This window comes from Lepidochelys kempii, chromosome 3, assembly GCF_965140285.1.
Source record: "Lepidochelys kempii isolate rLepKem1 chromosome 3, rLepKem1.hap1, whole genome shotgun sequence".
In the NCBI taxonomy this organism is placed as follows: domain Eukaryota; kingdom Metazoa; phylum Chordata; order Testudines; family Cheloniidae; genus Lepidochelys; species Lepidochelys kempii.
In genome coordinates, this window is record NC_136382.1 from 109,552,434 (window position 1) to 109,575,580 (window position 23,147).

General features: G+C 39.1%; 1 protein-coding gene across 4 annotated transcripts in view; it reads right to left on the bottom strand.

Annotated features, from left to right (window-relative positions):
* Nucleotides 1-22,576, bottom strand: part of HIVEP2 (HIVEP zinc finger 2) — a 151,366-nt gene extending 128,790 nt beyond the window's left edge. For 2 of the 4 annotated variants that reach the window (XM_073337493.2, XM_073337494.2), the window contains exon 1: nt 21,389-21,624. The gene's annotated coding sequence lies outside the window, so the exon portion shown is untranslated. Of the gene's footprint in view, nt 1-21,388; nt 21,625-21,686; nt 21,943-22,025 lie in introns of those variants that run through there. The other 2 variants (XM_073337492.2, XM_073337495.2) reach the window with 2 other exon arrangements.
* Nucleotides 22,577-23,147: the final 571 nt, after the last annotated feature.

The following is a 23,147-nucleotide window of genomic DNA, read 5'->3' on the forward strand; positions in this document are numbered from 1 at the left end:
GGACTAACATCAGGTTGGGGACAGGATCTCACTCATGGAGCGACTGCCAAGGAGAAAAGGCTGACCACCCTATTCAAACTTCACACTGGTGCAATGGACAGGTGAGAGTTCAAAAAAAAAAAGGCTGGCAGAGGAGCATTCCCAGAGACAATCAGAATGTTGGGTGAATGCAGCATAACGCCCCCCCCCCCGATCGTCTCAATGCTTCCCCCTCCCACACTGGGTTTGTAATGCTCAAGACTGGTGAAACTAGCAGGGAGCTCCACTCTGCAAGAGTAAGGGACCTCCTCACCCTTCATGATTTGATCCATTATAAGTAACCATATGAGAACTCTGACCATCACACTGACATTGAACTTAAAAACTCAGAAATCTAATATGATGTGCACAGATAATATTGATTGTTACCACTGATATCAAATGTGGAATCAGGAGCTGCAGAACTGACTTTAGTATTAGGTAGCTAGAGAGTGCCATAAACGAGGAAGAAAGAAAATATCTTGTATAATGTATGAACAGAAAAAACTCAAATGACATGTACAGAACCTAAAAGATCCTGCAAATTCAAATGATACCATGTGACATTTCATGCCCTTACAAGCCTTTTTTTGTCAATGCAAGTGCTGCCTACATTTTCAGTGCAATTACTTTGACACACCAGGAAAAATATGAGTATAAAATACTAAGTCAAAATAAAATAAAAAGGAGTGTGATTAAAACTGAACAGTACAAGAAATTCATATTAAAGATGGACATTAAAGACAAAACTTCTCATGTGAATTTCGTTGCTTCTTAAAGATGTTGCACTGACAGTCCTGGAGAAATCCAGTATGTATCCAGGAAACATGAACATCACAAACAGTAGCACTGCAAGCATCTGTCTTTAAGCTGCCCTACTGATGTCCCTCAGCCCTGACTTGGAGTGACATGTAAGTGTGAGAAAATATTTTAGTCTCAGTCCATGTACATTCAGCTCTTGGCCTCCCCAGCTAAGACTATCAATAAGGGGATGGATTAGTGCCAGTTTATGCGAGATCACTCAATTCTTAACATATTCTACTTTTCCTAGCTATTGCACCATATATATGCTGCACGTTATCAACCATGGCATGCAATACCCACCCAGAGCAGGATGAACTGAAGATGTAGCATAAGCATTAACTCTCATTTTTCACTTTCCATTATTAATAACAATACTTTGCAATTCATCTGCACTTTATAGATGTTAACTAATTTTCTTAATGCCTTGCTATATAGTTATTATATCTGTAAACTGAGACATGAAGATGTTAAATGGCTTGCCCAAATCGAGATAATGGGGCAGTCTTGAAACACAACTCAGTAGTCCTGACTCTCAGTCCCCTACTCTACCCACTTAACCACACTGCCTCCCCCTAACCATTATTCCTCTCACCCCAGGATTCCCTCCCAACTTGTCTCTCCTCACATTATTTGTGAATATTTTCTCTATTTAATAATAATAAAAAAAGGGGCTGGTCCAGACCTAATATCTAGGGCATGGCTTTGAAGATAAAAACAGAATAATGATAGAATAATTGGTCAAAGAAAAAGATCTAATCTAAAATCAATCACTTTCATTCCAAATGGACTCAAATAATCTTTTGCCTCCCTTTTACATCAAGTGGTTGCAAAATCTCCCAAGGGGAGGACTGTAGTACTAGATCCATACCTAATGACCCTATTGGGGAGCAGGGGCTATTAAAGGGAGGGGGGGGGAAAGAGTTATGTAACAATTTAAGAGCTGTAGAAACCCAACAAATTGTTATATTCACTTTAGCTTATACATGTAGAACAGCCACATTTGACAGACCTTACACTTATTAATCTATAGTGCTATCCTGGGACGGGGGGGAAAAGGAGCCCCGCCACTCCAACACACACACACACACACACAAACCCTCCAGAGTCTGCACATCGCTGAGTGAACGAACATTTTCATGTGTTAGAATATTTCCATCTCAAGACTCTGCTTCAAGACACTTTGCAAATTTTATAATGAATATTTGGAACTTGGCTATGTGACAGAAAGGACCAGTATACAGTATTTAATTTCAAAGCCCAGTCATCTCCCTTTCTGCGAAAGAATGAACATTGTTATTTCAGTGCATATCTCACTTTCCTTTCTCCTGCTTGCAAGCATCTTTCCATGCAAGATTCATGTTACAGAACTATAGATTATTAAAACCAAACGACGACTGTGGTGGGTAAAGTAGCAGATTAAAATTCAGAACTTGCTTATGAAAACTGACAAAACTTGCTCTTAAAACAGTATTTCTCTAGTTTTTTTAAAAAATCAGCTGCATCAAAATTATTTATATTCAAAGTTAACTAATCTTTCAAACATCTGCCTCTTATCATACTACAATATACAAAATCACGAGAGCATCTGCCTTTTGTTAAAAAAGTGGAATTTTCCATCATCATTAAAAATTATATAACGGTTGAATTCGGAACTGACTAATTTCATTTGTAAATACTCTGCTTTGCTTCAGTGCTCTGACTGACTTGGATAAAACAAAATTCTCTCCCCACAGTTAGCTGCAAAATGTTTGTGTTTTTCAATAAACCTTGTTATTTGTATGCGTTGTTGTCACAAAGTAAAAAGGCAGCAGCTCGAAAGGGTTAAACAAGAGGTTTCCTGTCAGTGCTTTGTGAAAAGCAAGATTTTGTATTCCATCATGGCAAAGAAATCTATTCAGGCCCTTTATATTCAGCATTATTCAGCACTATTTGGACCATATTTCAGGATCCCGTGAATGCTTTATGCCCACCTGACAGTGTATCCTCTATATTATGCAAGTGATGTAGTCTCCCCAAGGCAAATTATTACCCGACCATCCTGGTCTTTCCAGCTCAGCTGTATCCACTGACATGCTCTGTAAAGTGAGCCATTGCAATATAACTGTTCTCCTCTTTGTCACTTCTCCGGAGGGAGAAAAAAAAAAGAAATTATATTTCTCGCATCATCACTAAAGCAGAGCAATAGCAAGCTCATTGGCTGACTATGAGATGGAAACATCAATCAGGGTACTGTGTTAGTACTGGCTCACTGCAGAGTGCAGACCTGAAACTAGGTCTCAGCTAGCAATACTGCAGGAGGAGGAGAAAAAAAAAAAAAAGAAAGAGAGAGAGAGAGCGCACTATTTTCTCAAAGCAGGAAGAAGGGGAGGCCATGAGCGTTTCCTGTTGTGCAGCTGAAACAAGCAAAGACGTCATTACATTGACACTCCCTCAGGGTGTCGGCAGATTGAGGGCCAAAGTGCAGTCATTTCCAATGCACTGCAAGGAGCGAGGTTTTTGAGGAGAAACCAGCAGTGGCTTTTATTGCTAAAAGCATTCTCTGCACTTACATAGCAAAACAGTTAAGCAGCATGTGCGACTAGAAACAATGTTTGCTTGGGATGTAAGTTGCTTCTATTTTTTCTGTAGCGCTTGTGTGGGGAGCATTGCTGCAATACAAACAATACACCAAGCTGTTACCTACTGTAAATGCTTGTATAATTAAATATGAATGGTACCTTACACATTTTGGGATCTTCAGGGGAAATGAGTTTTCATGTACACATATTTAGTGTAAAATTAGAAGCATTCTTATGGGATTCCCTTGCTCAATAGTTCTGACAGTCCAGCAAAACACAAGTGAACAGAGACGCTTCCTTCCTACTTCACCTCTTCCCTTTCATGAAATGTTTTAAGGATCCAGCAGAATAACATTTAAAAGTAAAACTATAATACACAGAGGTCAGCATGTAGTCACACAGTGGTGTCTGAGATACCACAGTCATTCTCTATACATTCAAGAGTATATCTGCAGTAACTGTATTCAGCTGGTGAATGTTGACCTTTAAACAATGGCCAGTGAACACACAGTCTCTCTGGTGAAAAGGAAGGCTGTTTGATGTTTTAAAACAAGTCGTTTTCCACGATCTGATTGATCAAAGAAGCTACCTGTTTAGATTATGATGATGTGCAGTGTCCAAATGTCTTATTGTACTAAAGCAAGGTCCAAGAATGTATTTTTCATGGTCAACTTTTTAATGAAACACATCCTATTTCCTATGAATTACACACTTTGCTAGCAGGGTATTAGCTGGTTTTATAATGGGATTATGGACCCTTTCTCCTCTAAGTAAATGGTTCAAAGCCAACACAAGTTCATAATGATTTAAAAGTTTTCACCAACCAACAGATGTTCAGTGGCCTATGTGAAATGATGTGATGGTGTCAGTCCAGTTCCTAAGATGCAGGAATACACATTATAGATCCAGTACCACAGCAACTGGTTCTCATCAAGAGCCAGTGACTTAATGGGAATAGCAATTAAACAACTTATTAAAGGTGATTACTCTAAATTACAGTTGAGGTTCATTAGTCAGTTGGCATGGGGAAGCTTGTGCGGCTACCCAGTTGTACATATTCCACAATTAAACAAAGAACATCTGTCTCCCGGGTTGTTAATCTAACACCTATCACCAAAACTACATTCTGTTCAAAAAAACTAATACTTGATATTGGTCAGTAGTTTCTAGTATACAGGTTTAGGGAGAGATTCTAATCTCACCAGTGTCAATTCAAACCAGTATTGACTTCATCAATGTTCCTCTGGATTAACTCAGGTGTTAGAGAAATAATAATCTAGGCATTAATGATCAAGCTACTTGTAAAATGGAATGATTTCTTGGGGAAAGGGAGGCTGGGCAAAACACTCAATCGAGTTGCTGTGAGAAAATTTCCACTGAACACAAACATCCTAAAAGACCTGAATGCTGCCCATCAGCTTTTCTTGAAATTTCAACCTAGTGTACTGTATTGAATTGAATCAAGATGGTGAGCTTGTGTCATTACTTTAAGCCTTGTATCTAAGACAGATAGTGTTATACTAAGACTATCTAAGACACAGGAGTTATACTTCTGATTTCACTGAAACAATTGCCACAGAGTACAGCCCTACTAGACTAGACTGAATGTAAATATGAAAAGTAGCTACCACTACGCTGTATATCTATTAAGGACAAAACGTAATAAGGAACAACAGTGTTTTCAAACAACTATCCACATCCTGAAAGTTAATCTTTGGGTAATTATATATTACAGTTCTTCAAATAATCAGAGCAGTATTAAACCATCTTTGGCAAGATCTGACATGGGAAAATGCCATCTGTTCTTTGTAGTGCATTTTGTAGCAAAATATGATCATTACACCTTAAAAGTGTATTAATTCTATTGACTTTCTTTTTCTCATTTAAACTTTGAGACTTTAAGCAAACAGAAATGGATGGATGGAAAGTGTGATCAGGTCTAATTGTTGGCTCTTGTGAAATGCTGCTAATAAATACATGCACGTCCATTCTAAATCAGCTCACTCTGTTAATGGTTAAAAAACTATATATAGAGAAGATTTCACAAAACATTTTGTGTATACTTTAAACAGTTATTTTCACCTGCAAGATATTCAGTAGTCTTACAGATTATAAATACCTTAACTATACTCTTGCCCTTTAAAACCTATCTGTGTAGTATGTTGCATAACAAGGGAATTTAAATTTTAAAAAATTGTTGGTATGTTTATTGTAATTATTCAGGATCCATCTGAATGATATTTGAAGAAGTGCAAATGGAATAGTCACAATCTTGAGATTTTCAGTTTAACTGCCTCATCCTTAAAGGAATTAGCTCCATTAAACAGATAATTAAAAGTAGCCTAGTGTCATTTTTATGAGAAGAATATGGTAAACAAACAAAACAAAGTAAGTTTAAGGCAGTGGTTCCCAAACTGGTTCCGCCGCTTGTGCGGGGAAAGCCCCTGGCGGGCCAGGCCGGTTTGTTTACCTGCCGCGTCCACAGGTTCAGCCGATCATGGCTCCCAGTGGATAAATCAGGGAAAGGTCACCAAAAAACGCCATTGTCATTATTGAGCATGCTGATGTAAGTGAAGGTACTGAAAGATGAGGCTCAGGAAGGAGAGCAAACCCACTCTGCTCTAACCCCACAGCAGCAGCTCCTGCCCCATGGGGCTTGGCCCTGCTCTGGATGTTGTGACCTTGGTGTACGGGGTTGCAGCAACACTCAGGTTTGGCCCATCCGTCCCTCCATAGATGGACCCAGAGGGGTGGACTGGCCAAACCGGAGTAGTGCTGCAACTCCGTCCACCAGGTCTCAACACCATTCCGTTTGGGGGCTAACCAAATGCATTTTTACAGCCACCATGATCTGCATGATGAAATCATAGCCCTAGGTATAACTACAGTATATTTTACTGCTTGAATGCTTTGCCTACTGGAAACCTGAGGATTGCATCACACTGTGAATTCATATACCTCACAGTGATGAGCCAAGATGTTACTTCTTCCCTTTTTGTTTTGTTGCATTTCAGATATTTAAATATTCTGGACAAAATCCTACCCTGTGATGCTCAAGTGCACTAATGGGAGAAGAGGATAGAAGGGAGTTTCTCCTCTACAACATAGATCGGAGCAGTAGTAGAGGGGAGTAACATAGTACTTAAGACAGCACTAAGGCCCCAATTCAGCAAAGAATTTAAGCACATGCTTTAGTGCTTTGCAAAATTGGGATGAGCTTCTGAATAGGACCTGAAAGGGGAAACTGCTACCTCCAAGGCTGTGCATTAGGCACCAAGGATGTGGTCTGCCTGCTTCTGATGTGACCCTGGCTCCCAGTACATATATAGCAAAGATGCAGCAGGGACTAAGTGACAGTGCATGCTGTTCCTTTATAAAGATCCATTCACATCCCCAGTGAAGCCACTGACTTCACTGAGAGATGGACAGGACCCTCCAGGACCAGTGAGGTATGCCTCACCACATATGTTCTTCTCCACCGCACCCAGCTGCCCTAAGCAGTGCTCTCCTGTGCCAGCAGGACAGGTATGGTGTCATTTACTCCCAGCATTACTCTGCTCCTCCCCTAACTGAACATGTCTTCAAAATAGTAAAGACAGGATTTTGTCCTTAGAAGTTACTGGAAAAAATAGTAAATTGAGAAGATAAACGCTACAATGATTATGCTGGAAAGACCGACTTAAATTTATAAAATTAAATTTATAACGCATTCTAGGGTGATGCTGCATGTTTAAATTGTCCATGTGTGTGCATGTATACGCGTTTATACAATTCTACAAACTTTAAGAAACAAGGAGCTGAAAGGCTCAGTGAAAGCAAAACCTGATGGCACTTTAGTAACCATCTTTTATAAATATCAGCACTGTGTAAATATAAATTATAATGAACAAAAATAAGATACTAAAGCAAGGGAACTAACTGTAAGGAGAAAGGGCTCTACTCCTTTGGAATTTCAATCACATAGCTAGAACCCTCAATTCTCAAAACCAAGTAATCTCATTTTAAGCTACAAAATGCAATCATTACAATATTTACTGAAATCGCTTTCATGGAAACAATGAGAAAACATACCAGATATTTTAAAAAATTAATCCAACTTAATTGTTGCTGTTTCTCATGAATTCAACGAGAGCCTAGGCAACAATAATATTTAGAATAAATATATTTTCTTATGGGAATAGCATTTTCACTCAAACGGACTGCACAATATCAATTAAAGTAACAAAGATCAGATACAGAAAATCCAGATACTGAGTTAAAAGCGAATTTGTGCTTCACTAAGTATTGTTCTTGTGTAGAAACATTTGTATTATTCTTTTCTGTTCTATTAGACAGTCTCTTTCAGGATATTACATCTCTTTTTCCTTAACCATTTTGAACTAATTAAAATTCTGAAAAGAGTCAAAATGTCTTAGAAAACACTCCAAAAAGCACAGACAGCACTAAGAGAAAAAATACTTCAAACTGAAGTAGGTTTGTAGACAGATAAATAATTGGACTATCTCACAAGGATTCCAGACTACGCACATAGGCAATATATCCTCACCTGTTTAAAAAAAACAACAACTGGAGGACATGGAATGCACAAACAAAATCAGTGACACAGAAGTATAGTAAGCTCTTCCAAGTGAAAACCACTTTGTAGCAAACCACAAGAGGTGTGGTTATGAAAGGCCATTGTAAAAGAGCCAAAACCTGTAGAGAGCAGTTTTGTAAGCCATGGAGCACCATACCAGCAAATGTAATAAGGGGCCAGAATATGCATAAGTGGTCAGTGAAAATGTACAACTCTTTGACAGGTTATGATGAACCCCCTACTGCCACAAAATTTTCAAATGGCTCCTCTGTTCTTGAAACTTCACGAACATATTTTTATAATGTACCAACAAGGTTCATATGACAGCAGCAACTTGCTAGGTCTTTTCTGTAGTAAGGCATGTTTTATTTCCAGTTTCATACATAGTAAACTGGGTTTTCTCAACTCCTCGCATATTTCTGTAGATCCCCACCCCCAGCCCCAACTGATGCTGTTTGCTGCTGTTTTGTGGATTTTCTGTCTTGTGGTGATTTTCTGTTAGCTGGGGTATGGTATCGGTAACAGGGCACTGGTTTGGGGGCATATGCACATGCCTCCCAGCACACCTGTTACAGCCCTTAGGCCCTTTGAAACTGGAAGCTGCAGTTGCAGGCCACATGCTTGTTATGTGCCTTACAGGAAATCACATATTGGGCTTCCTGCTTCTTAGGCAGAAGAGTAGACAGGCAAGACTCAGGATCAGGGAAGTCTTAGGGCTCATCATTGACATTAGGAAGGGCAACTAAAGAGGAAAGGTGCATCCTTTTCATTGCCAGCTAGCAAAGCCTGAGGTGGTTGGTATTTTGTGTTTATTGGATTTTGTTTTGCCTCTTCCTTTATTTAAATAAAGCCAACCCTGCAGGAAGGGTCTTGGACTAGGTGCACACTAGAAGCTTTATCCTACTTTCCCAGCAAGTTAGCTTGCTATCGGCTTACAGCAACATACCAAATAAGGGGCTTGGAGCACTGCTTGGCTTTTTGAGACTTGGCTTGTAATTCATTGCTTTGCTTTTCATTATTCTATTGAAGCTACATTATTCTACTGAAGCAAGCTGCAGGAGCATGGAGTCCTGTACAATTAAGAGATCATACCAGGACTAGGTGGAACTCCCTAGCTGAAACATTAGCATAACTATTATTAGCAAAATAACAAACAACGTAATTAAAGTGGGTTCTACACAAACCTCAGGGTGTGCAAAAAGATACTAAGTCAAAAACTGAGTGCCTCCAACACCCAGCAACACCCTACATGACAGAATCGTTATCAAATAATCAGATCACTCCATAATGTGTTCCATTTATTCATAATTTGACCTCTTTTGCCCAACATTGTATCTTTTAAATTCATAACTCAAGGGTTTTTTGTGGTGGTGGTGGTGATGTTTTTTGTTTGGTGATAACAAAGGAATGATTTCCCCTTACCTCCTCTACACAGTCACCCTGAGTATTAAAAGTTCTTCCAGTAAGTACTAGAGTTAAAATGGAGACGTAAAGATGGAAGGTTTAGCTGCAGGTTGACTTAGTTCAGTGTTACTGGGTTTTGATTAGGCTTAATCACTGGTTGTGGCAATTTGTATGGAAGGATGGATATATAAGATTCCATCCTTGCTTTTACAACACAACAATATGTATAACCGTACAACTTTACTGAAAGCATTATTTTCTTATTTGTTTTCATGATGAAAAACATCAATAGTTTACAAAAAATTACTCATCTGATGCACCTCAGAAATGATGGCACTTGAGACACGCTAGGGTCAGATCCATGTTAACATATCACCAAAGTGGGAGCAAAAATGACCTGGAGAAGAGATGTAGGTCTCCCTCATCTTCTAAACCACTGTCAAACTTTTGTGCCTAATCCTTTAAAGGTTTTAATACCCAAATCATAATGAAGGCACCTTAGGGCAGGGAATACTTCTTGCTTTTCATTTCCAGAGAACTTTCCACATTATGGCATGATCATTAGTAACAACGTGTGGACACTTTCAATCAAGAGTCTCTCTTCTGCATTATATTTTCTTTAAGTCTACATGTTCATATTTTTTCAATGGTCTAATCAAGTGATATTCAATACAGTAAAGAGTAAGCCAAGCTTGACTAGGGTCTCCATTTTTATGATCTGATTGGAAGCAATGAGGGGAAGAGAACTGCCTCCGTGACTACCTCAATGGCTCAAAGTAAGACTTATCTAAAACTGAAGCGGCGAAATCCTGGAAGTCAATGGCAAAACTCTCACTCATCCGGCAACATCTGCATGGGACATATTCTGATCTCAATTTTACCAGTGTAAACCCATAGTAATACTGCTAAAGCCAATGAAGGATCTTCAGATTTATTCTATTGTAACAGAATATGACCCCATATGAGCACGTGTGTGTGGATGCAGAGGCTGGTGTTCACACATTAACAGCCGGATGTTTTAAATTGTCTTTAAAAGAATATCAAAAGGCATAAGATCAAAGCAAGGACTATAAGCCAAATTTTGCTCTTGTTACACAGATGTAACCTGAAACCACTGACTTGATGCAATTATTCTAGCTATTTGTGTGTATATATTGATCCATACAATATGACAAAAACAAAATCCTAAATTTTCTATTGAAATTTCTATTTATTTTCTACAGAAAAAAATCTGTTCAAGCAGTGGAGTTGAAATGCATTCTCTGGCTGAAAATTAAACCATGATATGATCCCTCCATCTCGACTGTGACAGTACATGGCGTTCAGATGTAATCAAGCTGGAAAGTATGGGACACCTCTATACTATAGTATATGCATTTGTAAACAATCTGTCTCTATTTATTACACTCTTAGTTTGCCAGACAAGCCACTTGACTGAGACAGCGTTCAAGTGACCAGAATTGTTTTCCATTATTGCCTTTCTTGCTCGTTAAGTGTCTCAAACAGATGACCATGATCAAATAAAACTAAATTAAACCAAAATGGTGTACAAGTCAATGGAAAAACTTCCAAATGCTTGCTCTGAGAATTGAGCCAATAAAAATTCAGCACCATTATCACTTACATTAATCCAAAATGGTGGCAGTGATTTCTGCTGGAGCTCAGCTCCTGACTGAGACAAGCTCTCATGACCTGTTCAGCTAAAATATAAAAGCCTCGGTTGAGGCAAGGGTTTTTAAAAGGTAAAATAAAAACATACATAAATTGGAGATTTTATGGCATAGGGAAAACTTGTGTTGATAAACATAACTTCTAGCAGGCGATAATGCCCCATTGTCAGTCTCACTAACAACCCACCAAGCACTAATATTCCCCTCTGTACTTCATCCTTAGCCAGCATACACTTAAAGATGTATGGTTGGATGTAACAGTTTTCTCCAAATCTTGTCTCTTAATTTCTAAGAATATAAGGTATAGAAAGTAGATTAGATATTCCTTCTCTTAAGGGCACACCATGAGCAAAGAAAACTTTACAGATATGCCACATTCAGGCTATAGAGAAGTGTGCATCACGGAGATGTCTCACTCCTCTGCATGCCACTCCCTTGCAATGTGAGGTGTGGTTTAGGGAGCAGAGTGACAGACATCCAGGGCAGTAGCTATGCACGTTCACTGAATTTAACCCACACCCCCCCCCTTCACAAACCCCTCAGCTCCAGCCCCGAGCCCACACCCCCTCCCGAATCCCAACCCCAGCCCGGTGAAAGTGAGTGAGGGTGGAGAAGAGCGAGTGACGGAGGGTGGGGGGGGTGAATGGAGTGAGGGAGGCGGGGCTTTGGTGAAGGGGCAGGGAAGATCCTGGGTTGCCCTTAAATTCAAAAAGTGATCTTGGGTGTAAAAAGGTTGGAGACTGCTGCTGTAGTGTCTTCACTAAGCACTTCAGCTGCGCTGTTTCAGCACTGTGTGTATAGACAAGCCCTAAGATACCAACTCATTTCACAAGGGCCACCAGAAAACCATAAGGCGGTAAGAACTTTCAAATCACTCGTGATGGAAGGCAAAAATCAAATCAGTAACTAGAGAAGAAAGACTATCTGCCACCAAGCAAAACAAAAGGAGATGCACTGTGGAGCTTCCCTGTACAACTCCACCAGCACATGTCAGCACTGACTTGTGACCACGTTCCTTGCCAACAACATAGCTTGCTGGAGCCAGCACTAACAAATGGGGCTAACTATGCAGTAGTTTTCACCGGGGAATTGCCAATTCTGAAGTTTTCATAAGAAAAGCAAAATGAAAACAATTTGCTATGATAAACTAGGTCAAAGTACAATATATAGATTTTCATTATTGGTAACTGAACAAAAATCTGGTATCTGCATAAAAATGTTTGGATGTATATTAATACTAGCAAAATACATATTGGATGCTACTGGTGACTTGGTGGTGGTGATCTTCTTCAGCCATGTATACAGATCTCATTCTCCTCTCTCCAGCTCATCTTCCTCCCCACTGCAAGTAACTCACTGTGGAGGTAGCAACACAGTATCTTTAAAAAATCAGGATCTTTGTTTTTTCTTTGTTAATATCAGGCGGTGATTTCCTAGTCAGGTATTTTATTGCGCACTAAAATCCTAATGTTAATCACAAATCACTTCAGATGTATTAGTAACATGTTTATCAGTCACTGTCAGGAATCAGCTGTAGATCATGAAGTCAAATGAACATAACTTGTCCACCACTTATATTTTAAGCAATACAAACTGCATCTGAAGGGGCCCAGTCCTACAGTAGGTAAAATTTCCATTGACTTAACTAGGAGTTTTTCTCTGTATCAGGACTGTAGAATTAGACACAAAATAATTAATGAACACATTGCATGTTTTGTGTGCCATTCTTTTTCAAAGTACTGTGAGAAAGTCTACATCCAAATGCTCTGGCAGGTAAAAGAAAAAGTCATTCTTCGAAAGTCACATGTAGTTTAAATGAGTCTATTCCATGTTTATGGCCTGTGTTACGCAGGTCAAACTAGATTACTATAATGGTGGCTTCTGATCTTAACATTTATACTGAAATCCTGGCTCTATTGAAGTCAATGGCGAAACTACCATTGACTTCAAGAGGGACAGGATTTGACCTATGAATCTATCACTGTCCATTCAAAGATAAGCATTTTTTTTTAAAAGAACCATTTTTGTCTCTCCCAAGCACAAAAGACAAATGCCTTTGATCTTACAAATGTAACTGATGACATCTTTTGTCAGAAAGTGAGGGTGATTATCTTACTGTTGAGGTTGTTTTCACACATAAATAGTGGTGTCATATAAGTATTGCACTAAGACGCTAGAAATTATTTTCACACAAAATAGATCTGAAATAGAAATTATTTTCGCACATAAAATGCATTATGGTTGTGGTTCCGCTCTGAAAAGTGACTGTGTAAAACTGGCACCATCTTATTCAATAGATCTGTTCCCTTTATTTATTCAGTCCTATCAGCCTATTTTAGTCACCAAAACTTTATTTTTATACTACTATTTACTCCTCCTTGCTGCACATCTCTGGAGTTCTAAAAGAAAGGGAGGTGGATTCTACTCTTTTTTATGCAACATTAACAGAATTGTTTACTCAGTTCCAATTCCAGGGTCAGACACAACTGATCATACTAGTTGAAGGCAAGGAGCAGGGGCTGCACAGGTGTCACTGAGGACCTAGCTCAATTGGTAGAACCTTCATTACTGTTCATGCTTGTGAGGGAAAAAATGTTGACTCTCAGATCCCAGGATAAGTTCATAGCACTTGTACTTAGAAAAATATGTTTACTTGTAATCTGAACTGGAAGTCATTGAGAGAAAATAACCATGGAATTCCACAATACATTATTATCAGTCACTTTTCCAAGCAGACCTGAACTAAAAAAAGCTTTGTGCTATATTATAAACACAGTTAATAGCTGTCACCAAGATATGTTCTACTGCATATTGGCTTTTCTCTATAACTACATCTTATCACATCTTGCTGTCAATGAAGGGTATTCCCAATTATTATCTCCGAAATAAGTATATTTCAATTTTAAATGTTTCTTGAACAGCCATGACATTTCGATCCAAGAAAAAGTCATATTTGTTTTGTGGCTGCATTTGAGCTGAATCAAAAATAAAATGCATGTGATCTAGTAGTAGGTTTTATTTTGATACCATCATTAGTATCAAATTTGATACTAATTTGGTATCAGTTTGATGATTTAACTGGGAATTGGTCCTGCTTCGAGCAGGGGGTTGGACTAGATGACCTTCTGGGGTCCCTTCCAACCCTGATATTCTATGATTCTATTATTAAAATGATATGCAGCAATAAAATTTAGTTTTATAGCTAACAATTTTTAAAGTCCCTAATGCACTATTTTAGTAAATAATCCCACTGTATACAAACAAGTGTGCATGTCCACAACAGGGCTGCAGTTAATGTCTGAGCATCAGTTTATTTACAATGGGACACACCACACATGTATTTTGTTTTAAAACAACTCCAAACAAAACCCTGGAACTGCAGAAAGGAGTAGATTGTTATTTAAAATAACGACAACATTGAGATTTAGAAGGTAAAACAGGCAAAATAACACTGCCAATAAAGGCTTATTTTAAGATCTAGAAATTCTGATCATGTCCCTTTAATTTTTTTTTTAAACAGAAAGTCTCTGCTAAGAATAAACATTACTGTATGCAAAAACGGCCTATTAAAAATCCTATTTTAACAAATTCAAAATGTTATTTTCTATTATTACATTGTAGGCAGTATCATGTTCCACAACATATCATGGGGAGTTTCTTTGAGATTGTTAAATATCTCCAACAATTTTCTTTATTCATAACAAACATACTTTGAGAGAAAGTATTGTGCCCAGTTCTACAAGTCCATCACACATGGAAGTCTCACTGACTTCATTATGTGGTCTGAAACGACAAGCTTGCAGAATTGGGCCCACAACATTATTACAGCCTTAATGGCTAGAAAATACATTATTATAAAATTTCCAACACATGCTTGTATGGTATCTGATCGAATTTTCAGACTAACTGAAAATATGTCTGAAAGAAGCACTGAACCAAAAAGAGTTAGTACAAATTAACAGAAATTATTTGTTTCCTGATAATCCTCCTTTGGATGACTGAAGGAATTTTAGCTTTCTGTTTGATCAGGATCAATCCCTTTCTATTTCAAATTAACACCACTGGGTTACTGGTACATGTCAGCTGACATCACAGTTTCAATTCCCTTTAGCTCTTTGTTTAAAAAGAAGAATTTCTATTAAACTAAACTATATACATGCAAATTATCTACTTCTTTCCTGTGTATACAGGAAATGTATAACCCTTTATATAGAATTTATGATAATCTTGTTTTAAAAAAAAAAAACACTTTCCCGCAACATTCAAACATGAGCTCCTCTTACATCAAAGTAGTAATTACAGTGTGCCTTTAAAAAAAAACAATGTACAACCTTTTTTTCCTTTGGCAGCTCATATAAACCAGAAATATTTCTGCCAATGCCAATATAATATAGGTACAGTACCTACCACGGTTCTACTCTAGTAAACTTGTATTTTAAAACAGATGTTGCTCAGGACCCGAAATATTTTAGAATTCCTTTTTGAGGGGCTGATGTTTTTTGGATATTGGGAAGTGGCATTTTATGATTCAGTATAAATTCACCTATTAGAATGGAGAGGGTGTCAAAAGTATTTTAATTAAATAAAGCTCCTACTAAATAAAGAAACAAAAATCAGATGTAGTAAAACACACCCAAAATATTCGCATAATTAGTCATTAAAACATACCGAGTTAATTATGGTTTGTGTATCATTTTAAGGAAAATGAGAACTGGCACTGAAACCTGATCTACACAACAGTTAAATTGGTGTGGATACAGTTATAACAGCATGAAGGTAACTTAAGCCAGGTCTACATTACAGACTTTGGCCAGCACAGCTATTTTGGAAGGGTGAAAACAGATGTGATTCCTATTGGCATAAAGAAGTCATTAGTGTAGATGCAGCTAGACCAGCAAAGCTGAGCTTTTATCAAAATAGCTTGTTTCACTCATGAGGAGTGGTTTTACTAAACTGGTACAAAGCGTAGCTTTGCCAATATAGCTGCATCCACAATAGGAGAGCTTTGTTGGTACAGTATGCTGATAGTCTTGCACTGGTACAACACGCCTAGTGCAGACATGGCCTTATACTGGTATAGCTCATTCCTGTAAATTAAGGGGAATAAACTGTACCAGTATAAGGACCTTTATACCAGTGTAACTGCATCCACATTTGCAGGCACTGTACCACTTTATCTATACTGATATAGTTAAAGAAGTACAATTTTTTTGTGTATAGACATTACCTGTGGGGCCCATTTAGAGAAAGTATAGAAAAAAATGCATATGCATATGCCAACTTGTGAAAAATCAACATTGGTAAATTTAGAAATCAACTAAAAGTCAAAGGCCATATTTTCAACTGTGTCTTCAATTCTGTGCCTAGAAAAACGTGGGAAAAAATATACGTCCAAAGCAGCATGGACAAATAGAGATACACAAACAATGTGGTGGGCATAAACAGTTGTTATCCAGACTCCAATCTCATTATAGCAGTATTAGGAGATCAGAAATGGACCATTTTTGCAGGTAGACAAATCAGAAGCAAATTAAAGTAAGGCCTTGCGTCCACATGCAGTCTTATATTTAGCCTATATAAATTGAGGGTATTAAATATTAAATAATATTTATTAAATCACACGGTAAACAAAAATGTTAACATAATTTTAACCTGACAGTCATAATTATTTAGAATATTTTTATTTCTTCTGATTATTTTATATTAGGAGTCATGGAAACATGGGCCAGAATGTCCCCACCCATTTTAATAGTTGTGGGAAGGGTTTTTTGGGGGTCTAAAACAGAATGGGGAATATTTTGCAAAGACATTATATGTAAACAGAATTAGTGCTCTCACAAATGAACAGGGGTGCATGTTGACACTATTAGCACTAACTGGTGGCATCTTTGTGCCCTCTTAGCAGAAAAGCCAAAAAATGGATGTGGCTGGACACAAACATGATTTTAACCCACTAACAGTCCTTTCAGGTCAGAATTAAGATACACTGGCAGATTAGCATGGGAAAACTTGTAATACTTGTACTTGCATGGAATATTTACTCTTAGGCTGTCAATCCAGTACTTTACATGAACTCTAAATTCACTAAAGAAAGAAAAAAGGAGCCCTTATCAAATATTCCTCTTTTATGTTGTTGAAATAGAACAATTCCTGAAAATTGCTTAATAAACATATTAATATCAGCAATAATGAAAGAAAGACTACAAGACTCTTATTTGCTGATTGTATCCTTTAGAGAGACATTGCTAGTTTGAAATTATCCTATGATAATTTGTAAATTCGTAATTTTCGTAATGAAAAGTAACACCCAAAATCAATATAACTGAAAGACAGTGTAAAATGTTGTTTAGTTCGTGTCTTTAGACAGTTTACCATTTCCCCTGTAGTACCAGATAGTCAGTTCCTCCTTGCTGAAAAGACTCTTATAAACTTAAACAAGCGAGCAAAACAATCATTAAAATAACTATTTGTGATTTTTTTTTAAATTCAGTACACACTATTTAAAGGATGTCCTATCAAAAACAGGATTTTTTAAAATCAGTTAAAAATTAAGTTGCCTGTGTCTCTTTAAATTAAAAGCTTGCTAGAATCAATTATTTTAATGGCAAAATCTCCTCGCAACTTGTCCTATCTTAATCGAGTAGAAAAGATATGCAGTCTCTGCATACAACACTTCCCTTCAATTCTCCAAAGAGTGAGTACTTAACTTTTGTAAAAGACTATAACCCATCAAATTTAATAACAGTTATGCATGTCCCTTGTGAGGAGAATGGACCTTTAAAATGGCACTTTCACGTTCACTTCTTCTGGAAAGAAGAGGTGAATTAGACTGAATAAAACATTCTTTCCTCTGTATCCTGACAAGGACACTACCATGAAGATGTATCTGATTTAAGTCATAACTCAATCCAACTGCAAAAGGTTAGCATGCAGGCCTGACCGTTTTATCTTGAACTGAAATTCATGTGCAAACTCAAATAAGAATCATATGGAAGAAGTGTCAGCCATACCCCTCCACTCCCAGGGCTGGATTGACAGCCATCGATATACAGAACCACAGTTTGTTACAACACCCTACCATCCGGCATACTGAAGTCTGAAAGTTTGATGACCTGCCTTATTTTACAATACTTTACATCTCACATAGCTGATCTTATCAATTTGCCACCTACAGTAATACTGTTTAACAGTAGGCATTTTCCCCTAAGAATGAAAATTACAGTATGAAGTATTACAGTATTTAGCAACCGCTTCTGCTAGACAGAGATTCCATATTCCAGCTGCCATTCCCAAAATGGTTAGATTCTAAATTAATATCAAGAACTATCCTTGTTAATGAGTCAGGAAGAAAACATCAAAATGGTACTTGTCACTTTCACTTTTGCTTAAAGCCAATTTGCAATCACTCCTGCTAATAAAATAAATAACCAACCAACCAACCCTGGTAAAATGAAAACTTGACTATACAATAAACTTTCTTTTCTTAAAATCAATAGGTACAGCCTATAAATATTAACAGTGACATCACAGAGTTATTAAAATAAATATGTTCAACTAGAACCAGTAAACCAAAAGCTAAAAAAGAATGTGCCAAAAGTAATCTAAACACAAATTTAGTGCCAAACACTCAGACATATGTACCTACCATTATTCAGCAAGAACCACATGAATGCATATGGTTCTCTATTTTGTCTTCATAGTAACAAGAAGGTTTGTAAACAGATCTCACATAGGAGGAAATCTAGTCACTTGAGAATCTAAAAATCAGTCTTTGTGAAGACCAGTTTTGCACTGTTGCCACATAATAGGATTTAGTTGTTTTAATATGTGACTAAATGTCTTCTACTTCTACCCAAATTCTGTTCTCATTTCACCTCATAATACCAATGGAATTGAAACATGTCACTGAAGCCAGAACTTATTCCTGTCACTTTTGATAATTGTCAGTAAATGCTATAAAAATGTATATTGCATGATGTTAAATACTTGGGAAGATTTTATCAACTATGTCAAAATTAATGATACGTTGATTTTGTAGCACATCAATATCATTTACAAAGGTGAAAACCAAACCAACCTAGAGTTCGCTTACAGGAATAAAAATAAAAACCTAAGTGCAAAAATCAGCTCTGTGCGATAAGTAATCTGCATTTTCACCGTTAACAGTTTTTTAAAAAAAAATTAGGCAAAACAACAGAAACCAAGTGGAAGATATCAGATCTTCCAATTCCCAAAGTTTCAGAAGTGACTTCCTAACTTCAAAGATGAAGAGAATTTTAAAATATAATTGTAAAAGACCCTGTAAAATAATTTGGAAGTGATGATGTATGTTTGTATACTGCAAACCTAGTAGGTGAAGCCTCTGGCACCTTAGTTGTATTAAAGCTAACATGTTTACATGTCATTTTCATTATCAAAATACATATGACTCTCTACCACGTCCTTACATTAATCTGAAGATTAGATTCCTGTTGAAGTCAATGGGAGTTTAGCCTGAATAAACAACAGCTTAAGAGTTGGGCCCACTCTCTGCTTTTGTTCTTTGGTAGACCACTTGTTCTTTCAATTTAATAATAATTATTATTTACTTTACCCTACAGTAGCACCAGAACCAAAAACTGAATCAAAGTCTCCTCGTGCTAGATGCTGATGTAAATAATGGTGTCTGCCTAAAGAGCTTAATACAATAATGCACCTAGCTACTAATTATTTGTTTTCTCCTTTGCAGGCCAATTTATTTACTCCCTCCATCATAAACCACAACATAGATTCACTGTAAGATCAAGGTAGTAAAAAAGAATTAGTATCCTTGACTCTCTGTGCACACAACTTTTACTACCACTAGTAAGGTATGTAATTATCCAAATTCTAACACTTAAACTTGTTCCATCTCAAAAGAAAAGAAAAAAATTTTTTGAAAGAAATGGAGCTTAATGGCATTTTCCAAGAGTTTCATTTAAATTTTTAATTAAAACTTCTTACTGTAAGGATCTAATTAACATTTCAAGTCTTTAGCCTTCTTGATTAGTACAATTTTTCTTGATATAATAGAAATAAAATAATACTACTCTGAATATTCCTGTCAGTAAATTAGAAAAATATTGAGTTATTGTGGCAGATTAGAGTCAGACCTTTAAAAAAAAACAAAAAAAACAAAAAAAAACAAAAACAGCATCATCACTTATGTGAGGGCAAAACTGAGTGAGATTCCAGTAGCACATGGGAACCATAAGAAAACTGAACAATTCACATTTCCATTGTAATAGAAATAATGGAAACAAACCCATGACGATAGGCTTAGGCCTTGCTAGATGAGGCTTTTTATTATATCAGTTGCACTAAAATGATTATTCTACATATTCTGCAGAATTACAGATCCTAAGTATATTAAACAGAACAGAAATAGCATCTCCTTCCTCTCTGCTTCAGGTTCTCATTTGTAAAATGGGGATAACAACATTTACTGTACCTATTTCTCAGGGGTGTTGTAAGCAGCAAATGGTGAACGTTTGTGTAGCACTTTGAAAATGTAAAGAACTCCAGACTGGAAATGTGAAGTAATACTAGCCAAACTAGACCTGGGATTTCCCCTCCAAATATTATTTTCCCATAATTACAGAGATAATATATTCCAAGGAAAACTGCGAGAAGCAACTTGAAGAATATCCCTTCCTTCCTTCCTGCTTCACAGCACACAGCTCCCAGAAGGACAATATCTGGTTGCACTTTATGACTCCCCCCATACACATACATTGCAGCGTAGATCTTTCAAGGTAGGGTCTCACATATAACAAACATGGATGTGCCTGTTACATAATCAGATGCAGCCAGACCGTAGACTCCGGTTATATAATAAATTCATTTCTGCAGCGACAGCCGCCGCTCCCCCACCCCCGCCCTTGGAAGCTGACTTCCAGCCTCCCTCTGACTTCCAGCCTCCCTCCCCCAAGGGAACAATGGTCTGTTTAGAATGTGCAAAAGGAGAGCGAGCACATCTGCCTTGATGGCAGCAGCAGGCAGAGCCCCTCGTTAACCCCCTTCCTGTGGCTTTTACACGTCATGGAACATTCCCGGAACGGGCCAACGTTCCACCCACTTCAGGGAACAGGCATCAAGGCGCAGCGCAGCACTGCCCCGCACACGCATCCAGCCCCCGCCACCTCCAGCCCGGGTCGCACACGCGCGTCGCCCCCCGCCCCACATACGCACAAGGACAAGTCAGGCGCGACAGCCAGCTGAAGCGTCCGTCAAGCTACCCTCTCCTCCCCCCGCCCAGCCCCTCGGCTCATTCCAACCGCAACCCCCCTCTTCCATGCAAACCCTTGCCCCTCCACCGAGCGTCTGCGTACCCCTCCCACCTTGCCACAGGGAGCCCAGCGTGAGCGCCGAGCAGCCGTGTCCCCTCCTGCCAGTGTCTCTCCTTAGAAACCATGCTCATTCCTCGCCACAGGAGGAGATTACGCAAGGCAGCCTGCTCCTAATCTGCATACACTTACATGCTGGGTATTCCCCACATTTCCTAACAGCGGGCCACTGACAAAGACGTCCCCGTCCCCCCCAACCCCGGTGCAAGAAGAGGGGAACGGTTCCCAGCATCCGAGGGAAAACGGGGCCGATGATCGCAACAAGCTCAGCACCCCTGGAGAGGAGACTTACCGCTCGGGTGGGTTTACAGCCCCACTGGTTTCTCTCAGTACCTCCCCCCCCTCCCATTCTTCACAAGTCCTCCATAGACCCCTCCGCTGCAGCCAGACAGCCCCCGGTGACACCGCGCACTTGCAAGTTGCTCCAGAGACCCTTGCAAGCCTCCGCCTCAAAACACCCAACTTGTCAAGGACTTTTCCTGCTACAGTCTAACTAAATAAATAAATCACCATTCTACGAGTGCCTCCCCCGCCCCCCCCCCCCAGCACCAGTTGAAAGCGGCCGTCAGCTGGTGCCAATGACAGGGGCTGGAGAGGGGGAGGGGTCCTTGCAGCAGCAGCTGCTGCTCACCTGGAAAGTCACCGAGCCGGAAGGAGGAAACCCCTCCTGGTGCCCTTGTTGTTGTTGGTTCCGCTGGGGGGCTCTTGTTGCTCCTTTGCTAAGGTGGTGCCTGGAGCGAGGTGCCCCGCGGCATTGCTTTATATAGAGACAGATCGAGATATCCCGGCAGCCAAGGGGCGTCTGGTTCATTGACTTGTAGTAGGATAGACCATTGCTCTCGGGCTTCCTCTCTCTCTCGCTCGCTTTAAATGGTGGAGCTTGATTTAAAATAAGAATAAAATCAGGGCGAGAGAGAGGCCGGAGAAGCCGCAGTTTTTTTTCCGGAGGAGGGAGCCTCTCGGAGCTGCAGACAGACTGGGTTATTCCTGGCACCACTTCCCAGAACAGAAGTTACAAGGAGAGAGAGGGGAGAGCTCAGCCAGTGATGTCATCGGATCCCCCAGCGCGTCCCAGGGAGGGAGCGCGAGAGGGAGGGAAGCTGAACCAGAAGATCCAGTTCCAGAGAATGATGGGCTCTCTGTGCGTGTGTGTCTGTGAGAGAGAGAGAGAGAGGTGCACTGTGCAGACAGAAAGAGAGGGGGAGGGAGGAGGCAGGGCTTCCGAGTGCAAAGCAGCTGCCTCCCCCAGCCAGAGGAGATCTCTGCTTCCCCTCCCCCTCCTTTGAAAAGGGAACTCCCAGGAGAGCCAGTCTCAACTTGCCATGCAAAAGTTGTGCGTCTTCCCAGCTTGAGAATTTCCTTTAAGGATGTGGGATCCTCCTCCCCCCGCCCTTTTCATTTTCCACCCCTTCCACCCCCTCTCCCTCGCCTGGTCAAGATCATGTTATCTGTCAGGAAGAACAAAATAATACCAGAGTTCCTGATGCTGGCTGCATTTCTTGAGCATTTGAACCTGTTTTCTTGCGGTTCCCATCCCCAGTCCAAGTAGCTTGTCTAATGTGTCATGCAATACGTCTCTTAAATCATGTACTGCTTTGCCCCCTACTCCCCAAGGGAAGGTTTATTGGAGTCTCAGCAATTATTCTATTACGCTCTAAATGGGATTTTGGAAATATAAAAACAAAACAAATTGCTCAAAGCAGTACTGGCTTTTTCCAGACTTCTCTGATTGCAAATTCAGTGTCTATTTCTA